Source organism: Protopterus annectens, chromosome 14.part0 (genome assembly GCF_019279795.1).
Source record: "Protopterus annectens isolate FY-2018-M chromosome 14.part0, PAN1.0, whole genome shotgun sequence".
NCBI classification, from domain to species: Eukaryota; Metazoa; Chordata; order Ceratodontiformes; family Protopteridae; genus Protopterus; species Protopterus annectens.
In genome coordinates this window covers 280,203,023-280,215,186 of record NC_056748.1, presented here as the reverse complement: position 1 = coordinate 280,215,186, position 12,164 = coordinate 280,203,023, and the positions used below count along the sequence as shown (strand labels likewise).

At 43.1% G+C, this 12,164-nt stretch overlaps 1 protein-coding gene across 5 annotated transcripts in view; it reads left to right on the top strand.

The window, feature by feature from the left end:
• The window catches only part of GBF1 (golgi brefeldin A resistant guanine nucleotide exchange factor 1), a 4,751,435-nt gene that overhangs the window by 4,424,140 nt on the left and 315,131 nt on the right, over positions 1 to 12,164 (top strand). The window lies entirely within an intron of this gene.

Sequence of the window (12,164 nt, the reverse complement as noted above, 5' to 3'; positions counted from 1 at the left end):
AAAACATAGCTAAAATTTGAGATTTGATTTTGCCCATCCCTGTACATCCTCCGCATAGGATCTGCCAGCTTAAGTCCCCCTGCCCCCTGACTTATTCCTCTATTGCTCGAGACTGGTCGTGAATCCTAAGGCCATCCTGGGGGCTTGGCCATCTCTGTTTCCATCCTGGGGGGTGGTGCTGTATGGCCCCACTCATTCCCTACCCCGCCTCCCAAGCTCGTCATTCCCATTTCAAGGGCAGCTTCCTTCACTGATCCACTCCTCCCTTAAGGGAGCATCATTGACAAACACCCTCCAAAATGGAATGGGCAAACTCATCCTGCCTTTCTGCTGCATCAGTTACCTGAGCTGCTAATTGAACCTGGGTTGAGTGGACTATAATTAGGGCTTTATTCATGTCACCAGAGTGGCTTCCCCTAATAACTCTTTAACTCTTGAATTGTATCCAATACCCTTTCCTTAAATTTCTCTCTTTTGAACAGATAAGTTAGAAAGCACTATCTTATTTTTACATCATTACCCTGCATTTTTTATCTTAATTTGTATTAGTACATGATCTGCTATAGTTATTGGAGGAGTGACAAAGTTTTCAGTTAAATATGCAAGATCCTGTGAAATATAATTTCTATCCCGAGCATCCTACTTGGTGTATCTTAGGGACTAATTTGTAAAATTATTTCTAAGTTCTTGCTCCTGAATTTACATCTTTCATACCAAGTATTCTTGTATATGTCTTCAGAATTCTACCCTCTCTCATTATATTTTCACTTTTAGGTCCCACTGGTACATCCTTGTTGTAAATCAAGTTCCAGTCCCCACCCATGAATAATAATTCCAAATTAAAGCTCGTTATTTCTCCCAAAATTATTTTAAGCTATATAATATTAGTTTTGGGTAGAATATAAATACATGCCAGTAAAATTCTCCTCCTTTGCCATTAGCCTGTTATTACCACAAATGTACCATTATTGTATTTTATTTTCAGAATAGGCAAGTGCTGCAACTCCTTTTTAACTTTATTTCCCATAACTTCTTAGCCCTCCCAACACCCTGTCCCAGAAAATTCTATAGCTCTAACAGAACCCTAACTATACTCCTAAGACTCTCTTCCCTATCCCTCTTTAACCCTAAAACTCCCCTCTTTCTCCCCCTACCCCTAAGGCTTCCTTCTTGCTCCCTGATCCTAAAACTTCTTTAATTTGCATTTCATTGTAATATTGACATAGCTCCAGTCTAATAAAAAGTACTTGACAGTTTTATGTTTCATCCTACATGCACACACACTAGTATTTGGCAGGCTGATGATCTGTGTTATTTCTTCTTATTTGTCTTTGAACTCTCATCACCTTTTCCCAGACTGTTTTATTTAGTAAAAGCTTGAAAAAGCAAACAAAAAAACTAAATGTGTTTTCAATCCTTATTTAACTCGCAATAAATGCACAAAACTATATACACTTCCCGCTAAGGAAGTTTACCCCTCCAAGTTGGAGTAGTTCTCCAAATTGATAGCTGCATCCACTAGGTTTACTTTTTCTAAAGTTTAAGGCTAACCATACTAAAGCATACATTACAGCCTGCATTCTCACTTACTTAAATTGCTGAGTTTTCTTGTCTTGCCTCTTTTCCCCTCCAAATGTAAAATAATTTGCATGCTTTCAGTAAGCATTAACTTTTAGCCTTAAGTAGAAGAGCTAAATTATACAGTGGTGTATTTAATGCATTAAAGTACTAAACCTGGTTGGGAGGCAACTACTAGTTTAACTATTTATTTCCCACAGTTTCATACTTCATTTATTTTCACTGAATTATGCCAGTAACCCTTTACTTTAACTGCGTTGTACCCTGTAGGTTTCACTCAGAATACAGTCCAGACCTCTCATGCTTGATTGCTTGTATCTGTGGGGCTCATTGTCTCCAACTAAAAGCCAGCAGTAATGTAAATGCAAGAAAGATTCCTTGTAGATTCGGCTTAGAGCACACTGTTTAGACCTGTCATGATTATTTGCTTGCACCAGCAGTCTTCTTTTCTCAAACTAAAAATAAGTGGTAATTGAAAAGCAAAATAGCTAGTCACTACAAATGCAGAAAAGGTATTTTCATGCCTTTCCTCATTTTTCTCATGTTTTGAGTCTATTTGCTTAAAATATATTTAGTTTAAATTAAGGGCATTAGTCTAGACCTCTAGAAAAATGGGAAATTATCTTTTCATTCTGTAAATGATATGATCAGTACACTTTTTACATTTCCACCTCAGCTGCCTAAGATCACAGCATTATATTAACTTTAATTTGAGACTTTCTAGCTATTCTTTTCTTGTTACAGTGTAAAGATTGGATACATTACAACTGAGAAAAATGTATTTTCTTACTTTCCTATCACTAGCCCGTACAGAGCTCGTTGATAAAGCTCACTACTCACATTTTGAAAATTTAACAATTATTGTGATCCTTAAATCTCTAGATTTGATGCTATCCATGTCATTCATCACCATAGGGTCTAGGATCCAGTATCGGATCCGAGCCAGCAACATACTACAGACAGATCCAAGGCTGTAGCTCCTCCCTCTCCCATGATGTCCTCTAACCCTCAGATCTCATTTGCAGTGTTTCTATGCAGGTGCGATTCCTTGCCTCTGGCTACAGATAAGTGCCTTCTACTTAAATTGTTTGGCTAGTTGGTGTAGTTTAGTGGGTTTTATAGTGTGTATTCCCTCTTGCAGTAACTTCGTTCCCTTAGTTTAGCCTTTTAGTAAGTGTAGTTTTTAGTGATAGTTTTGGCACCTTTTTTCCCTTAGCCATTAGGGCTTGGCTGTTAAGGTTTTTTTTGTGTGTGTGTGTGTGTGTGTGTGTGTGTGTGTGTGTGTGTGTGTGTGTGTGTCTGTGCTTAGTTCCTTAGTTTAGTTATGGCTGATAAGCCCTCATGTTTTAAGAAATGCTCCTCTTGCAGTTGGCAGATGCTCAGTTCCGATTTGCATGAGGAGTGCTTGTATTGTTTGAGTGCTCTACACCTGGAGGCTGAATGCAACATTTGTGCCACATTTAACCCCAGGGCCTTGGCAGAGCACGGCAACAAGCTCATTCTGAAAGGTCTTGTTCAGGGGAGACCCTTTGTTTCCCCCTCAAAGGCTTCTTCTGCAGATCCAAAGAGGAAGACCTCTTCCATGCTGTCGGCTCCTTCTAAGAAACCTTGGCTGTCTGAGCCTAAGTCCCCGGATCCTTTCCCAGTCCTCTCTCAGATCCAAGGTCTTTGGAGTCAAGAACCACAGAGCCATCTCCTTGATCCAGGGCTTCTTCGGAACAGAGGTTCTTGGATCTGACCAGGGTCAGGCCAGCCTTGGATCTGACCAGTTTATCGGATCCAATTGTTCTGTTGGCTTGGACATCAGGTTCGACAGGATTGCTGGATCCGATTATAGTTTTGGAGGAGGTAGCTGCTCCATCTACCTCAAGACAAGCCAATTCAGTCTGCTCCGAGGCCTCTGAGCCAATCCCTGGAACACTACAGCAAGTCATTGAGGTCTCCCTCTAAGTCTACTCACTCCTCTTCCTCCTTAAGGTCTTTGAGGAGTCTCTTACCCTCTGACATGGACAGGATAATGAGGAGCTTCCTCAAGGCCTAGATAGAGTTGGGGCTCCTAGTTTCCCCTGCCTATCTGACTAGGGGGGGATTCTCCTCTTCCAGCCCAGGTGACTTTGGAATCTTGGGACCTGGACGTCCCTGGTCAGATCCTGGCAAGGCCGAGCTTCCCCTTTTTCACGACCCCGTCAGGGTTACTGGCTTGTTCTTTTCATCCTCCCTCGGACCAGAGTGAGCCCTGTGCCAGAATGGTAGATGCTGGCTCTGTGGGGGTCAAGATCTGGTACCATTTTCTCTGACCAGTCCCTTCCCCTTTGCACTTCGGCCTTCGATAGCTCTGGACTAGTATCATCCAGGGGTCATGGTGCTGTTTTCGGACTCATCCCTCCTCTTCACCATCAGACATAGGGGATGGGACTGCTTCCAGCCCCCTCGGCTTTCCGAGTAGTAGAGAAGACATTCTCTAGGGCTAGAGCTTCATCTATCGCACTTCACAGTCCTTCCCTGCCTCTCTGTACTTCAGCTAGTGAAGCCTCCTATCCTGTCTAGAGTCAGCCCTCCCATTTGAGCCTTCAGGGGTTTCCCTCCCCTCTGAGAGTCCCTCCTTCTTTTGAGTCCTCCCTGGAGCCCTCTGTAGAGGAGGTACATCATAAGAGAAAGTGCAAGGGGAGGCATTTGGACTCCCCTGTGGACACGGACCTCGATGAAGGAGATGGGTCCCCCAGATCACTGCCCAATGATGTCCCTTTGGGGATATCCTTGAAATCTTGAAGAAGAAGGATTGATGGTCTCCCCAACCCCAGTCTTCGGAGGAGTCTGTGTTTCTGAAGGCTTTTGGGATGGGCCATCTACTTCTGCACCCCCCCCCCCGCTGAAGAGTTAGTAGATTTGATTGCCAGCATGGCCTGGAAGGAGCCCGACACAGTGGAACCAGTTCCAAAAAGAGCAGACAAATTTCTTAGCCCTCCTGTGCACCATTCTTTCTGGAGCAAAGGTGTCTCACTCAATGCCATTGTGGTTGCAGCCACCACCAAGAAGGAGTTGCACAGCAGAGCTCCACGGTCTATCCCTCGAATAGTGAATCCCAGGTGATAGACGATTTTGGGAAGTGTGTGTATGCCTCAGCTACTTTTGGGCTGAGAGTGGTTAATTACTTGGTACACTTTACCCATTTCCAAAGGGATTTGGTCCAATAGCTTTCCACTTCCCTTACAGAGTATTGCCAGCAGAAGATTTTAAGAAGGTGTCTCTCAAACTATCCACTCTGACTTCCCTTGCGAAGTTCTTGATGAGGTTAATTTCCAATGCTGCAAAAGCTACCTGTCAGGCAGCAGGTACCAACATCACTGTGAGGCATCATGCTTTGTTACGTTTATGCAGGTTTGCAGAACCCTTCAAAGATTCCATTACCAATGCCCCCTCGATGGTTCTACCCTATTTGGACCTTCTGTGAAAGACACTTTGACCCACAGTAAGCAGGAAGGGAAGACTTTGTCTGTTGTCAGGATTAAGCTTTCTGCTCACCAGAGGTCCTTCTGTAAGATCCAGCAAGGAACTAGGAAGATGTGGTTCCGGAAGTCAGTCTGTATTCCAGGAAGCTCCTGATTACTCCTCTTCCAGAGGCAGGGGGAGAGGTTTCAATGGCCAATGCTGCCCTCGAGGTGGGGGAGGGCCACAAAATCAGAGCTCCAGGTAGCCCTTTTCTGAGCAGCCCTATCAGGGCTCATGATGTTTTGCCCAGCTTCTTTGCCTGGAGGCAGTCGGGGGGGGGGGTCAAATTTCCCTGTAACTACTAGCCTGGGCACACATCACCTCCAATCAGTGGGTGTTAAATGTTGTTTCCAGGACTATTTCATTCCCTTTTCAGAACCCCCTCCCATGAGAAGTTACCAACCTGACTTCCACTCAGACAGAGGGAGTTGGCCTTCAAAGAAGTTCAACAACTTTAAAAAAAGCCATCCAAGAGGTCCCAGAAAGGACAAAGAGGATCCGGTACTTATTCTCACTTCTTTTTAATGCCAAAAAAGATGGGAGACCTGCGTCCTATTTTGGATCTCAATGAGCTCAGTCTTTCAGTCAAAAAGTCAAAGTTCTGGATGGTCACTGCTCAGTCCATTCCACCTCTCTTAGGCAAGGACAATTGAATGTGCTCAGTAGATCTCCAGGATGCTTACTATCACATCAAGATAGACAGGCCTTCCAGGAGAAATCTTCACTTCCGGCTTGAGGCCATTCATTACCAGGTTAGAACCCTACCCTGCCCCCCAGGTGTTTACCAAATGTATGGCAGTGGTAGCAGCTCACCTGCAGCTGCAGGGATTTCAGGTGTTTCTGTACCTCGACGATTGGCTCCTCATGGCACCTTCGAGGCATCGACTGCTATAAGCAATCCATTGTGTTCTTCCCCTCTTCTGTCAGTTGGAGATCACTGTCAACCTTTCAAAATCCAATCTGGTCCCCACACAACAATTGGAATTCATAGAAGTTCTTTTAGACCCTGTTTCAGAGATTGCAGCATTAACTCTATGCAGTGTTTAGTTGATCCTGAAACAGGTCACACACAGTTTAGATCTGTCACATCCCTTGGTTCACTTGGTTCTTCAAGCCCTAGGATCCATGGTCTCAGCCATTCATCTCATTCCCCTAGCAAGGTACCACATGTGAGTGTTGCAGTGGACCTTAGCAGTTCAATGGTCAGCTCTGTTTCATCCTCTGTCCATGATGATTGAAGCTGATGCCTGTGTGCAGACAACACCTTCTCTGGTGGCGTTAGTCTCAGAATCTCACTCTAGGCAGGCCCTTTTCTCTCCCTCATCCCAAGGCTACAGTGACCATGCACGAATGCTTCCCTGTTGGGGTGGGCGGAGGCACTTTAGGGGAAGACCGTCCAAGGTGTGTGGTTCCCCCATAGAGACCAAGTTGCACATAAACATCCTAGAGATGAAAGCACTTCTTCTATCGTTGTAAGCCTTTCAGGACTGCCTCCCTCGAGGGACAATTACAATTCAGGGAGACAAACATGGCTGTGGTCTGGTATGTCAACAAACGGGGGGAAGATGATCATACCCACTGTGCAGAGAGGCCATGAGAGAGTGGGAATGGGCGATGTCCTCTGGCGCTTTCTTCTTGCAACACATATACCCAGGGACTCCAATGTGTTTGACATGCTCAGCAGATCGATCTTGAGTCCTTGCGAGTGGTTCCTCAATCCATCAGTGGTGAAGCAGATTTTTGACCATTGGGGTCTGCCTTACTGTGACCTCTTTGCCTCCCCAGCCAATCACAAATGCAGCAGGTACTTTGCCCTGATCCTCCCCTCTGAGGGAGTCACCAAGGGATGCTGTAGTCCACGATTGGCCTCTGTGTTTCCTGTACACCTATCCTCGTGTTCCTCTAATTTCCAAGGTTATTTAGAAAGTGCAATGCTTGAGGGCATCTTTATCCTTATTGCCCCTTTCTGGCCTTGTCAACTGTTGTTCCTCTTCATCAGGTCTCATCTGAAGTATCCGCCCTGGGTATTTGATCCCCATCAGGATCTAATTGCTCACCCATCGGGGCTTCCTCTCCCAAACCTTCCGACCCTTCATCTAACCACATGGTTTTTCCAAATTCCAGTAATTCTAAAGCAGTCTAGGCTAGTGTCTCCCATTAAGCATATTCTAGATTCTCCGGAACCTTCCACTAGAAAGGTTTATAGTGACAAATGTAATGATTCTCTATATGGGCCAAGAGCAGGAATCTGGATCCCTTTTCTGCTTCTGTTTCTGACATCCTTTTATTTTTGTCCTCCTTTTTCCAAGCGGGAGCAAGTTTCTCTACCATCAAGCTTCTGTTGGTGGTGATTTCTAACTTTCACAAGAATAGTGAGTCTACTTTTTCATCTAGACTTTGTAAAGCATTTATGAAAGGGGGTCTTCCTGCTTAGACCACCGATTAAGGATCCCTCGCCTCCTTGGGACCTTACGTTGGTTTTGCAGTCTCTGACTAGAAGTCCTTTTGAGCCCGTTAGTTCCCGTGATCTCATATTCCTGTTTCGGAAGACGACCTTCTTAGTTGGTATAACCTCAGTTAAGAGAGTTTTATAACTGCAAGCTCTTGCCATTTCTCCTTCTTACATGATTTTTCACAAGGACAGAGTTTGTCTCAGGATGAATCCCTCCTTCCTGCCCAAACTTGCTTCTGAATTTAATCTGAACCAATGTATTCAGCTACCAGTGTTCTTTCCCTACCTTTTGGATCATGAAAAAAGTTGGAGTATTTTCCTTCCAAATTTGCAGGAGTAGCCTTTAGGAATATGACAGCAAACTTGATCTGAGAGTTAGAGGGCAGCAGGGCATCATGGGTGAGGGAAGGCGCTAGAGCCTTGAATCCATCTGTAGTATGTTGCCGGCTCAGATCCGGTATTGGATCCTAGACCTATGGTGATAAATGATTATATAGGATAACACAGATGCCAAGTTATGGTAAATACATAACTCTCTATTGTGTCACTGTCTCAGGAGTTGTTTAATCCAATGTGATTGGCTTCATTATTGGTGGTTTGTTTAAAAACATTAATTTATATTTATCTATAGTACAGTTATTATGGTCTGATGTCCACCTACATGTATCAATAAGGTATGTATGTATATTTCAAAGTCTTGTTCCCTGGATATGATGAAAGTGACCTTACAGTCATCAGTGTATTTACTTAACCTGCATGATTTCTTACTAGATATGGTGGCAAAAATCAAATTGAATTGAATAACACTGGAACAATTACTGACCCTGAGGAATACCTCAAGTTACAGGTGCAGTCTCAGATAAACAGCATTGAATTATAACTGACTGACAGAGATCGCATAATCAGTTTATGATCCAGAGTATTAAATAGCTATTTGTACTGAAACTTAATTCTCATTTATTATATTGAAACGTAATTCTCATTCTCTTGCACAAAGGTGAGACTTCAATGGACTCAGCTAATTGTAGACCCATAAGCAAGACCAGTCTCGTATGTATGGCTATGGAAAGGATCATTATAGAAATAATAAGGATATAGCTAGCCTATAGACTGTCTCCTCAACCCAGTTCTGATTTGTCAAGGGCCGGCCCTGCTCACGTAAACTGATCAACTTCTTTGAAAAAGTTGCTGAATCAACTGGCACAAGCAAAGCATTGCATAGTGCATATCTAGACATCGCAAAGGCTTTTGATACCGTCCCATATTCAGGTGTTGTAGATGTTCTCTCCGCTAATTGCCAGTCTGTATGGATCAATTGTATGGATTATGTGTCATTGGATAGCAAACTGGCTTTCAGATAGTGCCATTAAAGTTAAGGTGGAGGCCCAGGGCGTAGACCTTGGGGTCACTCTATTCCGGCGTTTATTTCTCAGAGGTCAAAGTTAATGTTAAGGGTTTGTAGCTGACCAAGACTACAGATGACTGCAACCTTGGTGCCATCATAAACTCCCCAGGTGACACCAAGATCATTCAAAAGGGCCAGTCCCAAATAAATAGCTGGTCTGAAAACCATGGACTAAAACTAAATACCAAAAAATATATAACTGTTTCCTTTGGCAAGCTTGACTCCCCTTGTAAATGTCTCATTGACAACAAACCACCGAAGACTGATCAAGAGTTAGGGATATGGGAACATTTGTTGACAGTGAACTGTTTTTTGATTACTGTGTATCCTGTCTTGTAATTAAATAATTTTTCATTGCACACTTGATATTTAAAGATAATGCATCCTGATTCAGGGATGTAGTTATTCCACTGTACTCAGCACTCATCAGGCTGATTGAGCATAATGTCCCTTTTGTTATGTACCTGTCCAAACACTTGTCACAACTACAATGATCACAGTGCTTTCTAACTAAAATAATTAAAGGTCTAAATCATAAAAAAACACGCAGACTGTCAAAAACTCCTGTCCCTCTTTCACACCTGCTACTGAGAGTCGACCTGTGATTCTCGTATAAAGTTTCAACAGACCCTGTTCTGTCAGACCTATTACACATTTGCAAGTCAATGGTATGATAAACACCTGCTGAAGGGATGTCAATTTCTTTTGCAAAATAAATACAAATTTTGGAGGGATGGGTATGTATCACAGAAAATATTGCTTCTATAGGACCCACTTCCACTCCTCATAAAGGAAAGTCCTTCTCTTACTCTATTCAAAAGTAGTTTGGATGAATGGATGGGCAACCACAAATTCACCCCTCCAGTTTAGTACCTTTGTCCCTCACATATAGAGGAAACATGCAGGTATCCCAAAATATCTTTGTGCGGCATGTCCCTGGGTTATTCGTACGCAAAATATAAGGGCTAAAACTACCATGGAAATGTAAGTTTAGGTTCTTAGGATCCTCACAGATCAATAGTCTACTAAGTACTTGTGAAACTATCAGTAATAGTAAAGTTACATGATTGGTTTCTGCATTATTCTGTAACAAGTCTAGGCATTGTAAACATAGTAAGTTTAACATTCTAATTAGAGTGGATATCTGCAAGTAGAGAATTGTCCTGCAGTTCCACAGTGCATGGTCTAGTGTCTAATCAGAAGAAATTTACTTCAATGCAAATAGAAGTTTGTTCCAGAGCTTGTCAGTATGTACTGGATAGCATGAATTGACATATATGTTCTTTGTTTAGGTATTGATATGAAATGCCTGTGGGCAAACTTAGGTCACACTGTGCTTTGTGCCATTCCAGGATAAGAGCAAATAAGGAATATTTATAGGTTCATAGGTTGGTACTAGGCCCTAGGGCGTATACAAGCCTAGCCATAACAATTCCCTGGCTATTTCTTCCTACAATATTTACTTCCCTGGACCCCTGTCTAGCAGGGCAACTGACGTGATCCTCGGGGTAAATTTCCTGTCTCTCATCCAGTCATCAAGGTTCCTTTTGAAGAGGGCCAAGGAGGCGCTCTGCTTAACATGTATGCGCAGTCTATTCCATAGCATGGGGAGTCTCTGGGTCAGGAACCTATCCCTTCAGCATATTTTGTTTATTGTGATGACAAGGTTTAGGTCCCTGGAGCATGTGGCTCTGATGGATTGGGATTTCTTTAAGTGTAGCATGTCCAACAGCTCTGGGTTTGATATGGCCTTGTATGTTGAGCAGAGATCGCCTCTGAGTAGACGATATGCGACAGAGTATAGCTGGAGTTTTTTTTGTCGGTCAGCATAGGAGATCTGCTTTAGGCCTGTGATTCTTTTAGTGAGGTGTTTCTGCAGCCTTTCCAGTTGTTGTAAATGTCTCGTGAGGTACATACCAAATGGGGCATTGTACTCTATAATGGGTCTAATGAGGGATGAATACTGTGGGACAATGACCTCCTTTTTTCTGGATGAAAAGCCTTAGTGATGAGATGTGCCACATAGAAGGATTTCCTGTCTGTTGTGGCGATGTGGTTATCGAAGGTGAGACCACTGTCCACCTGTATTCCTAAGTCTCTTATCACACTTTCGGTATTTAGTGTACTGCCACCTATGTGGTAATTCATGGGTACATGTTTTTTCCCAAAGGAGATAACTATACACTTCTTGGCATTGAGCTTGAGTCCATGGCTCTGGCACCAAGCATCTGTTTCTGTAAGGCCCTTTTGTAGAATATCCACATAATTTGGGGATTCAGTAATGGCTCCCAGTTTGCAGTCATCTGTGAACTTTGTTAGCCAGAGTTCCTCAGTGTTGGCCTGTACTTCAGAGAAGTAGATGCTAAACAAGATCAGTCCCAGGACTGAACCCTGAGGTACTCCACTTGTCACTTGTCTGGAGCTGGATTTGGAGTCTGCTACTTTTACAGTGTGGGTTCTGTCAGTAAGCCAGTTGGCATCCCATCAAGTGATGTAGGGATTTATGCCCAGCTTAGTAACTTTATGATTCCAGAGTGGGGGATGATGTCGAAGGCCTTGGCGAGGTCCAGATTTAGGCTAATATAGTAGTTTGTGTGTGAATTATAGTTGAATTACAGACAGGAAATGATTTAATTCAAGCCATTGCAAATTGTATGGCAGAAAGCATTGGTGGGTTCTGGCTATGTGGCCTGTTAAAAATGTAGGCTTATTATATTCTGATTTTTGAAGAAGGATTAATGAATATGTGCACAGAGTAGAAAACTGAGGGATGGGGAGCCTAGGAGCACTAGCAGAATTATTGCATCTAGTACTTTTTTCGGGAATGTGTTTAGAGAAGATATTAGTGCTGTTATCATGTGATATTTGCTGCATGTGTGTCATAATGCATATGCATACTAAGCATTGTAGAATGGCTGTGTAGTTCAGATGTAGATTGCTGTTTAGGAAAGATGTGCTTTGGGGCATTTTGTTTTGAATACCTCTTTTGGGTCTGTCTCTTCCATGCTTACCCATATATTTTGCTTTGTTCCACTGCTTAGGATTCTTCTTTAGAGCTCACAACATGGGCCCCTTGAAAGTAAGATCTTGCAGATGTACGTGCACTCACCTTATTTTTTGATGTTTGACGGGCCCTCTGCATTGACTGTATTTCAATTGCTACCCCTCCCCCTTATCTTGGCTTCATTTTTGGCCAGCATTTAGTGAAGCGTTTATGAAAGTAAAATCTCCATGTTTATC